Source organism: Rhinopithecus roxellana, chromosome 1, assembly GCF_007565055.1.
Source record: "Rhinopithecus roxellana isolate Shanxi Qingling chromosome 1, ASM756505v1, whole genome shotgun sequence".
Taxonomy (NCBI): domain Eukaryota; kingdom Metazoa; phylum Chordata; class Mammalia; order Primates; family Cercopithecidae; genus Rhinopithecus; species Rhinopithecus roxellana.
The window spans coordinates 122443746-122457694 of NC_044549.1; the positions used below are offsets into that span (position 1 = coordinate 122443746).

The window sequence follows — 13949 nt, forward strand, 5'->3', positions numbered from 1 at the left end:
GGAGGCGGAGCTTGCAGTGAGCTGAGATCGCGCCACTGCACTCCAGCCCGGGCGACAGAGCGAGACTCCGTCTCAAAAATAAATAAATAAAATAAAATAAAATATTATAACACTGCACAAGTTCTGACTTTTGAAGTTCACGCCGGGGTTCTACAATGATTTTAAATCGCCCAGATCTTGGCTTTTGCATCATTATGTTTGCAATGGGGATCAGAGATCGAGTATTCATTCGGTTAATTAACAACCTAACTATTGCAAATAGGGGAGGAGAAAATTTACATCTACTACCTTATTGCAAAGACAGGTTTAGGCCATTTGGCAATTGTAGTTTAAGACAAAATAATGACAACTGAAATGCTGAGTATGAACGTGAGATCAATGAGAACATCACTCAACCTAAGTTTCCCAAGTAACTGATTCCAACCAGGAACTTTTCTGTGAAAAAACTGGGTTTCTGTTTTGTTTTGTTTTGTTTTGTTTTGTTTTCTACAAATGTCTAAGGTAGGAAAATAAGGCTTCCCAGCACATGGTAGTCTTGAAAATGATCCTCAAGATCTGATCTTTGCTTTCAGCCTTGGCTGAGGAGAAAAGGGACCCCCCCACCCCGCACTACCCACCCACCGTGGGAGAGAGGACCTGAAAATGTGTTTTTTTGAAAAAAATACACAACTCTATAATATATGGAAAAATGATAATTCTACCTACATCATGGAAATTTCTAAAAAATAAAAATGAATTAAACATGTTAAAGTATAAAAGAAAAGAGAGAAAAGAAAAAACAAAACATAAGAAAAGTAAAGATAAAAGAAAAAAGAAAAAATATGTATTTGGTCTTAGGGTAGAAAATAATCTTTTTAAACAGGACAAAACAAGCCCACTAAAGTAGTAAGGGAAATAAAGGAACAGTAAATTTTCCTTGCACGACGTACAAGGATGTATGATGCAGAAATATTTATAATAGCAAAAAATAAGATACTATAAGCTAAACATCCACCACTAAACAAATTATGATACAGTCATAGAATGGAATACTATGTACCCATTAAAAAGAATGAAATATATCTGAATGTCCTGGCATGGAAAGTGCTGCAAAATATATGGTTTGATTTAAAAAGAAGTTACAAAAAATAAGTACAGTAATAATTCTGTTTTAATAAAAAATGCACAGAGGTGTGTATGTATAAATGAGTCTACATGTAATAAGAATACTATTTTGAAAACAATAAATGTAGTCCTTATTTCCTCTATAAATCATATTCCCCTACAGTCCTATCATCTTACAGCTATAGGGAAAGGAGTTGAAATGCTGCATTCACATGGGGAATGATATGACCTGACCATACAGAAAGGGGAAAAACTAGAGAAAGCCCTTCATCTTCTAGAGATGGAGCAAAGATTTGACTAATAAAGGCCAGTCCATTATCAGACTGTATAGAGGTGGGAAGGCCAAACTGAGGAATTATGTCTGACAAAAGGGAAGAAATGACCGCGGTGGCTTTTTCAGACCCTGTGGGAAAAGCCTCTACCCATCCAGTGAAAGTGTCTACCCAGACATGTTTCCTGACTTGAGGCATGTAAGTAAAGTGCAGAAGAGCCAGAGATTCCCACCTGCTCAGGGGAGCAGGACATGCTGCAAGGACTTAAGAAATGGCAGGGACTTTGAGCCAGAATGCAGCAGCCACAGGACCAGAGACTGTGGTGGAGTCCTAGCTCAGCAACAGCAGATGCTAACACATACCAAAGACCAGGTGGGACTAGTTCTATCACTGATGGTTTAGTGAGAACACAGGTTGACACACACAGGGAAAAGCAAAGGACACCTCAGCTGGAGACAAGCAAGAACTCAGAGGACAGCAGGTGTATCTTGCCTCCATCACCTCTCAATCCCCAGATACACTTCTCCCATCACATGAGACAAGTCAGGCCTTCCTCCACACCCAAATGCCTCTTGGGGAGGAGCCAGGAGTGGAGAGAAATCTTGCAAGCCTGAGTTAACCTGAAATGGGCGTAACTGGAAGAAACTGAGCCAACACACATTGTCAAACAGATGTTCCAACCACAGCATCCCTGGCTACCCATGCATAGAAGCTATACATTTTTGGCATAATATGAATTACAGACTATTACATTTACAACAAATTACAGTAGAAATTCGAAACTCATTTTGAAGATTCAGTGTAAATGACGTAGTGATAGTCTGGATATTGAAGTGTTAGAGAAAGGAAGAAGTCACTTATGGCCCACAGATATCTAGTTTGCATGCTGAACAGGAGATAATACCATTAACCAAGATCTAAACATAGAATAGAGAACACTTGACATAGGAATGATAGGAAAAAAAGTTAACCAATCTAATTTTGAATCTGTTGAATTTAAGGGTCTTTGGCATATCCTGGTAAATGTTTCAGGAGGCAGCTGGAAATTCTGATTCAGAAAAAGGTTTTGAAAGTCCATCATCAGGAACAGGTAGAATTATTGTGCTTCTGTAGTCAACCCTCCATAAATATTTTTGTTTTTTGAGACAGAATCTGGTTCTGTTGCTCAGAATGGAATACAGTGGCAAATCTGGCTTACTGCAGCCTCAAACTCTTGGGCTCAAGCCATTCTTCCAGCTCAGCCTCCCAAGTACCTGGGACTACAAACACACACCACCACACCTGGCTAATTTACTTTATTTTATTTTTTTATAGAGATAGGGTCTCACTTTTTGCCCAGGCTGGTCTTGAACTCCTGGACTCAAGACATCCTCCTGCCTCCTCTTCCCAAAGTGCTGGGATTACAGACTTGAGCTACCATGCCCACCCCAACTCTCTGTAATTAAGCTCTAACTGGGTGGTAATCTCATCCGAATTACAAACTCCAAGAAGGTAAAATATATATATCTTATAGATCTCCAATTCCCATCAGATTGTGCTGAGCATAGGCTAAGGCCCTGTGGATACCCAAGATTGAGCTGTTAAACACTTGCTTTCTTGGTGGGTGGTAAACAGTGAGTACAGGTGGTATTTTCAGAATAAAAAGGATCTCAGGTTGGCAGAGATAGTTGCTCCTTTTATGTGCCTTTCCTTAAGATGGTGAGGTACTTGTGCTGTGGAAAACAATGCCTGTAGATCTTGGAAGATGTGCAGATATGAACCAAAGGCTCCCTTGAAATCAGAGGTCTTAAGTTATAGCCTAACACCCCCCACCAAATGAGTCATTCACAGCTCTTTATGCTTCAGTTCCTTCCACTCACACAAGTAAATAGAAGCAAAATGCTTCTAGTTTGTCTTAGTCAATATATTGTGAACATGTTAAAGGCATAATCTATAAATATCCTGGAGATTCATCTTAACCCACTCCACAATAGAGTGAAAGGCTACTAAGTGTAGGGTCTATCTTGAATCATTGTTTATTTAAACACTTCAGAAAGCAATAGACAGAAGAAAAGTTCACAGAGTAGGTTCAGAAATAAAATATAAAGGGGGCTCAAAGCAATACACTCACACCCTCCTTCTAATTTGATTACACAGAACTCTTTGCCTTTCTCCCAAAACTCTTACTCCCAAACATACGCTGTTTCCTCTGCCTGAAAGACCACCAGGTTTCTTTTTCCTCTGGAAAACTCCAACTCATTCTTCAAGACCCAGCTCAAAGTTCCTCCCTTCTAGGCAGGGGTGGTGACCTGTGACACAGTGTCACCTCCCTCCTAGGCAGGGGTAGTGACCTGTGACACAGTGCTTCAATACAGGAGTTTTTTACATTCCATTGCCACCTATTTATATTTATTTCAACAAGGCATGGGGACTCACGTCTGTTATCCCAGTACTTTGGGAAGCCGATGCAGGTGAATTGCTTGAGCTTAGGAGTTCAAAACCAGCCTAGCCAACATGGCAAAACCCGCTCTCTTAAAAAAAAAAAAAAAAAAAAAAAAAAAAAAAAAATACATATACACACACACACACACACACACACACACACACACGCACAAAATTGGCCAGGAACAGTGATACATGCCTTTAGTCCCAGCTACTCAGGAAACTGAAGTGGGAGGATGGCTTGAGCCAGGGAGGCAGAGGTTGCAGCGAGCCAAGATTGTGCCACTGCATTCTAGCCTTGGCAATAGGGTAAGGCCCTGTCCCAAAAAAATAAAAAAAATTTCCCTACTAGACTTTGAATTGAAGGCTAGAGCTATAGGGGAGGGAGACCATGAGGACAAATACCTAATGCATGCAGGGCTTAAAACCTAGATGATGGTGGCCGGGCGCAGTGGCTCATGCCTGTTATCCCAGCACTTTGGGAGGCCGAGGCGGGCAGATCACGAGATCAGAAGATCGAGATCATCTTGGCGAACATGGTGAAACCTCATCTCTACTAAAAATGTAAAAAATTAGCCAGGCGTGGTGGCGCGTGTCTGTAGTCCCAGCTACTCGGGAGACTGAGGCAGGAGGATCACTTGAACCTGGGAGGCGGAGGTTTCAGTGAGCTTAGAGTGCCACTGCATTCCAGCCTGGTGACAGAGCAAGACTCTGTCTCAAAAAAAAAAAAAAAAAAAAAAAAAAAAAAAAAACACCCAGATGATAGGTTGATAGGTGGTGCACCAAACCACCATAGCACATGTGTATCTATGTAACAAATCTGCACATTTTGCACATGTATCCTGGAACTTAAAGTAAAATAAAATAACAAAAATTATAGGCCGGGCACAGTGGCTCACAGCTGTAATCCCAGCACTTTGGGAGACCGAGGCAGGCGGATCACCTGAGGTCAGGAGTTCAAGACCAGCCTGGCCAACAGTAGAAACCCCGTCTCTACTAAAAATACAAAAAAAAATTAGCTGGGCGTGATGGCAGGCGCCTGTAATCCCAGTTACTTGGGAGGCTGAGGCACAAGAATCACTTGAACCCAGGAGGCAGGAGGTTGCAGTGAGCTGAGACCATGCCATTACACTCCAGCCTGGGCAACAAGAATGAAACTCAGTCTCAAGAAAACATAAATAAATAAATAAATAATTAATTAATAAATTAAAAGACTAGAATGATATAATTCATTATTTTTTAAACCCAGAACCTAAGTACACATGAACTAAGGTAACTTAGGTTCTGGGTTAAGTTCACATGTACTAAGTAAAAAAATTACTACACATTGTTAGCAGAAGATGCTCAGTAATTTGAATTATGCCTTTGCTCCTCTGTTCCAGGTCTGTAGTCTGATGCCTTGGAATCAACTTACACAGAAAGGAAAGAGTGAATTCAGGTATCAGTTATACAACTTATTGACTGTAACCAATCTCTCTCTCTCCCTGGAAAATATAAAACATTGTGCAATAAATACCATATGCAAATGTTTGGCAGATTTAATTATAATACTAAAGTTTCTAGAGAAGCATCTCTATTATTCCTTCATTCATTTTCTGAGTATTCAAAGACAATAAAAGGTGGAAGGTATTTTTGGCTTTATCTGACAACATTGTCATAATTCATTTTGACATTTTTAAATGCATTTGAAGCTGATGAAATGGAAATTTTGGATTTTGGCAGTAGAGAAAGAACTTGAATTTCAGCCAGTGGATTCCCAAGATAAATAATAGTGATTTATATCGAAAATGTAACTGAATACAGGTCAGCAGCTAGCAGCTCAAAAGCCAAACTTGAGAGACAAGGGTTGGTGGGAGGAAACGTAGGTTTATTTGGAAAGCTAGCAAAACCAAGAAGATGGTGAGCTAGCATTCTAAAGTATCATCTTAATCAGTACAAATTTCAGGTTCTTTTTATTTTAAGGGCAGGGGAAGGCAAGGGGGTTGGGATCAAGAAGTAATCAATAAACACAGACATCTGGGTGCCAGCCAGGGTCCGAGGAGGTTGGGAACTTCTTTGTTTTTGGTCAGATCACAATGCTCCTATAAATCTTTAAGAAAACAGAGTTCATTGTTTACATATTCCTCTTTTAATCCCAGAGTTAGCTTTTAAAACTACATTATTGCTGTTTTTGTATATTATCTCAGTGCTCTAAAATTATCCTTGCCTATGTGCAGGAATGGGTAAATGCCGCTTAAACAATACTGGAGTTAGTTAATGGTAGTTTTTTTTTTTACTGTTTCACTGTTACAATTCTCCACTGTCAAAAGCTCATTCCACAGTCTTGTGAGATTAGGGACACTGGGACATTTTCTCTCAACTGGCTACTTCCAGTTGAACACGGCCAATGTGCTGCACCTATGGAATGAAACCTATTTGACTTGGCAAAGAGCTGATATTCAGGTCCTTGTAAGAAAATGGGCCGCGCACAATAGCTCACACCTGTAATCCCAGCACTTTGGTAGGCTGAGGCAAGAGAACTGCTTGAGTCCAGGAGTTTGAGACCAGCCTGGGCATCATAACAAAACCTTGTTTCTACAAAAAAATTAAAAATTACCCAGGCATGGTGGCACATGCCAGTGGTCCCAGCTACTTGGGAGGCTGAGGTCCCAGCTACTTGGGAAGCAATTCTCTAATTGCTTGAACCCAGAAGTTCTACACTGTAGTAAGCTGTGATTGTGCCACTGCACTCCATCTTAGGCAATAGAGTGAGACTCTGCCTCAAAAAAAAAGAAAAGAAAAGAAAAGAAAAGAAAAGGAAAAGAAAAGAAAAGAAAAGGAAAGGAGAGGAAAAGAAAAGAAAAGAAAAAAGAAAAGGAATCAGACATTCAAAAACAATTTCAAGGTCCCCTCATTGACTTCACTGTCAGAGGGCTAAAACATCTTTACAAGGCTGGGCATGGTGGCTCACACCTATAATCCCAGCACTTTGGGAGGCTGAGGCAGGTGGATCACTTGAGGTCAGGAGTTCAAGACCAGCCTGGCCAACATGGCAAAACCCCGTCTCTACTAAAAATACAAAAATTAACCAGACATGGTGGTGGGGACCTGTAATCCTACCCACTCAGGAGGCTGAAGCAGAAGAATCGCTTGAACTCAGGAGGTGAAGGCTGCAGTGAGCTGAGATCGCGCCACTGCACTCCAGTCTTGGTGACAACAACAACAAGAAAATGTCTTTACAGTGGCTACACAGGTTATAGTTCATTACAGTGTCATGTTAGACCAACCATACTCAACTATAACATCATGTATGATTGCATTTTAACCAACTGAGAGGTGACTTGCAAGTAATCTATTATAAACAATAAAATACCAACATTTATGAATGATATTTTATACATAAATTACTGTATACCCAAGATAGACTCTATCAATATATTATTATTATTACTTGGAATTTGTTATTTTTTCCAAATTAGAGATGAAAAGTTATAGTTACAGATGATTCTGTAGGAAATATATGTAAACTGCCACCTACCCTGCCTATAATGTGGTCCATAGTTAGGAAGTAGCACTAGTTTGGATGGAAATTATGAATTATGAATTATGAATTATTTCAGTGCTTCGTTTCTTCACAATTTGAAGGTGAAAAGGAGATTTTTCAAAATGTAGGTATGCTCATCAGGGTATGTTACATCTATGAATGTCAATATGTATGCTAAGACAGAAAACAGTAAGTACCTCAAAATTCTAGAATGCCTATTAATGAAAATAATGGCATGAAGAAATAAATTTCTTTAGCCAGTTGTCTTAACCTAATTCCATGTTTCTGTTATTTTGGGATTAGAAGGAGAATCATCTTGAGGGAGGGATGTCTAAACTTAGTTAAAGTAAAGATAAGAGCTGTGAACTCATTTTTTTGTTGTGTGTGTGTGTGGTTTTTTGTTTGTTTGTTTGTTTGTTTGTTTGGACAGGGTCTCACTCTATCGCCCAGTCTGGGAGTACAATGGTGCAATCCAGACCTCCTACCTCCTGAGCTCAGCCAATCCTCCTACCTCAGCCTCCCCAGTAGCTGGGAGTACAGGCACATGCCACCATGGCTGACTAATATTTTTAAATATTTTTGTGGAGACCAGATCTTATGATATGCCCAGTCTGGCCTCAAACTCGCGGGCTCAAGGTGATCCTCCAGCCTCATTCTCCCAAAGTGCTAGGATTATGGGTGTGACCTACCACACCCAGCCAAGAGCAGCCAACCCTTAAAATTTTCTCCTTCTTTCCCAAGAGGAGGAGAACTTGTGGCTGTGCCTTAGACATTATAAATAAATGTAAGTCAAAATTTTGCAGTTATTTATAGAGACACTTTATAGTTTTGTACCTCTCTAAATATTTTCCATTCTCTGGGGCTGAAAAAAAAAAGGAAAAAGATTTGATTTCCAGGGAAATGGTGTTGAAGGGGAATTTTATCTGTATTTTCATTACCAGTATTCTGAAGTTACTGGTGCAATTTAAAAAAATTAAAGGATCACAGTTGTTATTTTAGAAATGTTCCCTCCTCACCTATTGTGTGTCTTGCCCTTTGACCTCTTTCATTTTTCTTGTCTTTTCTGACTTAATGTTGCTACTCTCGTCATCATTTATCCCTTTCCTTTTGATCCATCCCATAAATTACCCACTGCCTTTGGTCTGAATTTGACATCACCAAGACCAGGTTATACCTCTCTACTCTTCATTTTCATTCACTTCACTTTCCTGTGCTTCTCTTTGCCCTCTAAATCCTGTACCTTCTACAGAATCCTTGAGGTCAACACTGAGATTCAAGTGGCAAGAGATAATGAGTTTTAAATGTCAAATGTTCTGAGAAAAAGAAAACTTTAAAGATGTATTTTGACTCAAACTCTTTTTTCCTTGATATATTGCTACTGTCATAAAAAGTTATGATTTCAAAGAGTTAGAGATCTATTTTCATCCATGAAAGATGTCTCATCCTACACAAAGGTCACCAAGCTTTAGGAAACATTGAGAGATGAAAACATATGCTTTTGAGAACACAATAAATACATTCTATTGAAAACAAATTTTTCTATACTTTTCCATAATTTTTATTGTTTATGATTACTACTTAATACTTACTGACGTTTCAGCTGAAATTTTACCGTAGAAGAGCCAGCTTCCTTTCATATGAAAAAAGCAAGCATTTATTCACCACTGACTATATATTTGACATCACTCAAGGCATTGGGAGACACAGAAAAATAAAGATATAATCTCAGAGGTATCCAGTCAAATAAGAAAAGCAGATCTATAAATATGTAAGCAGCATGGTGTAATAATACATGCATACTTTAATATTTGCCAAAACAATGATGGAACCATGGCGTTAGGAGATGCAGAGGTAGATTAGATATGGATCCTGCCCTTAATGAATTTACAATCTAGCGAAGAAGAAAAGATAGGTACATGACAAATAAAACAGACTAGAAAATGAAATCTTGTTAAATTTTCTTAAAGGGGCTGTGAAATTTTGGAAGAGAAAACTTTTATTTACATCTATGGAAAATCAGAGAAGATTTCATGGAGATAATGATATGGAAGCTGGTCCTTGAAGACATAGCAGTGGAAACTCTCTTGTTTCCACTCAGTATTGCTGTGAACCTAAAACTACACTAAAAGATAAAGTTCAAGGCCAAGCACGGTGGCTCAAAATTGTAATTCTAGCACTTTGGGAGGCCAAGGCAGGCAGATCACTTGAGGTCAGGAGTTCGAGACAAACCTGGCCAAACCAGATTATTTAATCTCTCCTTTTTTCCACTCACAGTAGCAGCTCCTATTGGATTGATTCACACTGAAGAAGTTTGCCCGGACTCCACCCCAAAGAACTGCAATTGGCTTTCACAATTCAGTTAGTCACAGTTGGGTGCCATATTGGACACTCCTCAACCCACCTACCGCCCTGGGTGAGGGAACTGGGGAAGATCTCTTTTGCAGAACTTTCCTAGAGGTACAGAATTTCAGGATCTCTTGATAATAGTTAGGCTCAACCAGCTTTTAGGGCATCCTCATTAGGCATATGCATGGCATGGGAAATGGGATACGGAGACCTCCTTTGAGACACTATTCATACTACAGCGTGCTAATCAGGGTGCTAAAATGTACTGGTAAAACACAAATGGATTGACAGGCATGCTGAGAGACGCTAATCTCCTTGGCACCCACAACAACTAGGCTGGCTTGTCCCCAAGAGAGTCACCTCCAGCCTTAAGCAGCCTTCTTTGAGGATCTTCAGAGAGGTGAAGGAGCATGAGCATCTGGGCTGGGAGCAGGGGCTCAAATCTATAATCCCAGTACTTTGGGAGGTCGAGGCAGGAACTTGAGGCCAGATAGTCCAAACCAGCCTGGGCAACATAGCGAGACCTCCATCTCTCCAAAAAAACATTTTTTTTAATTAAGCAGGTGTGGTGGCACATGCCTATGCTCCTAGCTACTGGGGAGGCTGAGGCAGGAGGATCACTTGAGCCCAGGAGCTTGAGGTTGAAGTGAGCTGTGATTGAACCAGTGCACCCCATCTATTACTCAGATATTGACTTTAGGAGCCAGCTCTCTACATTATTTCAAAATAATAATAGAGCTACAATTTAAAGAATGTGCCTGCCTTTTTAGAGCGGTCACTTAGAACACACCAATACCAATGGGCATATAGACGTGTTTAATATATGCAGCAACAAAGATTCAACTACTGTCTGCCCAGTGCTTGCCATCAGCCTTGTTGCCATCCTCCACCCTAATCTTGCTGGCTAGAATGCTCTTGGGAACCTGTTATATAAACTCCTCCTGCAGCTCCATGAACCTTGTTCCAGGAGGTTGGATGGCAACGCCTGACAGGCACTGGACAGCCAGCAACTTAAATCTCTGTCATCACGTAAGTCAGATACACCTCCCTATTTGCTATTAGTGGTTCCTAAGCGACCATCCCAACAATGCAAGTGCCTTCTGCAAAATTTTGCTTTATTATTATATTGAAATACCTGATATGGAAAAGTTTTATAGAAATCACACTGTCATAAGAAATCTGAATATTACATTTATAAGGAGAAGATAAGGATAGGCTGTTATTTCCAATATAATTCAAGTGTTATAATTACTTTAAATAATTGTGAAGACTGGTTTAAATTTTGTTATATATTTGTGGGAAGAGAATCTATTGTTGAACATAAAAATATTGAAGAGACTGTTATTTAAAAGTCTTAATAAAAAGTTACATAAAGCCATTCAACTATAACACCTAATATTAAAAACTTACTGTCATAAAAGCAACTTTAAGGCCTCATTAAAAATTATGAAAATAGAGCTTCTGGATAGCTGAATATATGGAGGTTCTTGGAGGGTAGTGCACCCAGGGAGGGTTTGGAAGCTTCATTCCCCTTCCTCCATATCTTACCCTATGCATTTTTTCATCTGTACCCTTTGTAATATCCTTTATAATACACTGACTTTTTTTTTAATTTAAAATAGAGAGAAAGCCAGTCGCAGTGGCTCACACCTGTAGCTACAATGCCTGACCAGTAAATGTTTTTTACAAGGAAGCCAAAAACCTAGAGAGAGACGTTTGCTTTATTGATACTGTCTACAATGAAATTCCAGAGCACTAATACAAAGAATCTGAGGATCCTAAACACTTCAAGTCAGAGAAGACAGGATGGGAACAGTTAAGGGCAGGCTGAATAGATAGACATCAGACCATCATGTGCTCCTACAAGCTGGAGACTGCCAGTGAAGTTGGAGGTCTGGAGGCTTCGGACCAAAATAGGACAACGTGTACACAAGTTAGTCAAAGACGACATAAGCTTTTGCATGGGTTGATGAATGGTATGTCATAATGGATGATGTTCAGGAACATGATAAAAACATGCCTGAGCAAACTAACATAAAAAGTTTGCAATCAACATTCCTCGCCTGCAAATGACATAGTGAGTCATGCCCAAACAAGTACATGACAATTGATGAAGTCTGAGAATTTGAACGAGACATTCAGGAAGCCACCAAGAAGAAAACTGGCATTGTACCACCTGCAATTTCTAGCTCAAGCATTCCCCGACTGCCTTCTTCTGGCAGCAGTCCCCTTCTAGTGCTTCATCACTCCATCACCCCTCGCTCCAGAGATGTGCAGGCCTGTAATCCCAGCTACTCAGGAGAGTGAGGCAGGAGAATCGCTTGAACCCAGGAGGTGAAGGTTGCGGTGAGCTGAGATCGTGCCATTGCACTCCAGCCAGCCTGGGCAACAAGAGTAAAACTCCATCTCAAAAAAAAAAAAAAAAGAATAAATAAATGAAAACTTTGCACCACTTTGTTACATGGTGTGAAAAAACATAGTAAAGGTGGCCAGGCATGGTGGCTTATGCCTGTAATCCCAGCACTTTGGGAGGCTGAGGTGGGTAGATCACTTGAGGCCAGGAGTTCAAGACCAGGCTGGGCAACATGGTGAAATCCCATCTCTACTAAAAAAAATACAAAAATTAACCAGGTGTGGTGGCCCACGTTTGTAATCCCAGCTACTTGGGCAGCTGAACTCTGGGAGATGGAGGTTGCAGCGAGCCAAGAACGCACCACAGCACTCCAGCCTGGGCGACAGAGTGAGACTCTGTCTCAAAAAAAAAAAAAAAAAAAAAAAGTAAAGTCAATTTCCACTCATCAAACCTGAAATTCTCCAAAATACTCTCAGGTATAATATACTGAATTGTTAAATTTTGAACTGCTGCTCATCAATGTTTGAATACCAATAGTTATTAAGGTCCCTATGTTGTTAAGTGTGACTCAGGATTTGGGGCCTAATTAACTCTTTAAACTTTTAAAAATTTTAATTATCAATCTTTAGAGGCTCCAAGTGCAATTAATGATAACTTATTTATGCTTTCCACAGAATTTAATAAAGATTCCACTTAGAGTAAAAAAAGAAGATAGTGCACAAAAGGATTTGGTTAGAAACAGAATCGATTTATGGCAATGAACTGCTTCCTGCTCTGTGTCAAGAAATGATTCGTTTGGCTGAGGATGCACTTCCCTGCAAAGGGGAAACCAATATTGTGCAGTGGAAATGCCTAGGTTTTGAAGACCAACAGATTGAGCTCAATTCTAGCTCAAAAATTTGCTACCTGTATAACCTTGGTCAGTACCTCCAAATGTCAATTATATTAATTGTGATTTACCTTTTATTTAATCAATCAAAAATACTTATGGGGTACCTTCTTCGTACTGGATATTATTCCAACTGCTGTAAATTCAGCAATAAAAGATCACTGTCCATCAGAGAATTTACTTTTTAATCCTTTTTGTTGTTGTTGTTTTAAATTGAGACAGAGTATCATTCTGTCACTCAGGCTGGAGTGCAGAGGTGTGAGCTCGGCTCACTGCAAACTCTGCCTCCCAAGTTCAAGCAGTTCTCCTGCCTCAGCCTCCCAAGTAGCTGGGATTACAGGTGCACACCACCACACCTGGCTAATTTTAGTATTTTTGTAGAGATGGGGTTTCACCATGTTGGCCAGGCTGGTCTCGAAATCCTGACCTCCAGTGATCCACCCACCTTGGTCCTTGATACAAAGTAAGTGCTGGGAAATGTGAATTTTTTCCTATTTCTCCAATACACTACTTTTCATAATTCATAAACAGCTCAAAGTAAAAAAAAAAAAAATTCACTTGTTTCTTTTAAAAAATAACTAAAATAAAAATTATGAAAACATTGTATTGGTTTTCTATTTAATATGTCCCCCAGTGCTGTGTAATTTCTCTCTTCATAATCATTTAGTATAAAAAATAGTGAATTGTTCCCCCGACTTCATATAGACATCCTAAATCTCCTTCAGTTTACCCCAGCGTGTGGTACAAATATCATTTTGGGGCCAGGAATAGTGACTCATTCTTGTAATCCCAGCAGTTTGGGAGGCCAAGGTGGGCGGATCACTTCAGGTCAGGTGATTCTAGACCAGCCTGGTCAACATGGCGAAACCCCATCTCTACTTAAAAAAAAAAAAAAAAAAAAAAATACAAAAATTAGCTGGGCATGGTGGTGCACATCTGTAATCCCAGCTACTTGAGAGGCTGAGGCACCAGAATTGCTTGAACCCGGGAGGCGGAGGTTTCAGTGAGCCGAGATCATGTCACTGCACTCCAGCCTGGGCA

The 13949-nt window shown here is 39.9% G+C and overlaps 1 non-coding gene across 1 annotated transcript; it reads right to left on the reverse strand.

Annotated features, from left to right (window-relative positions):
- Positions 1-490: 490 nt before the first annotated feature.
- On the reverse strand, positions 491-609 carry LOC115892213. The gene has a single exon (XR_004052101.1).
- Positions 610-13949: the final 13340 nt, after the last annotated feature.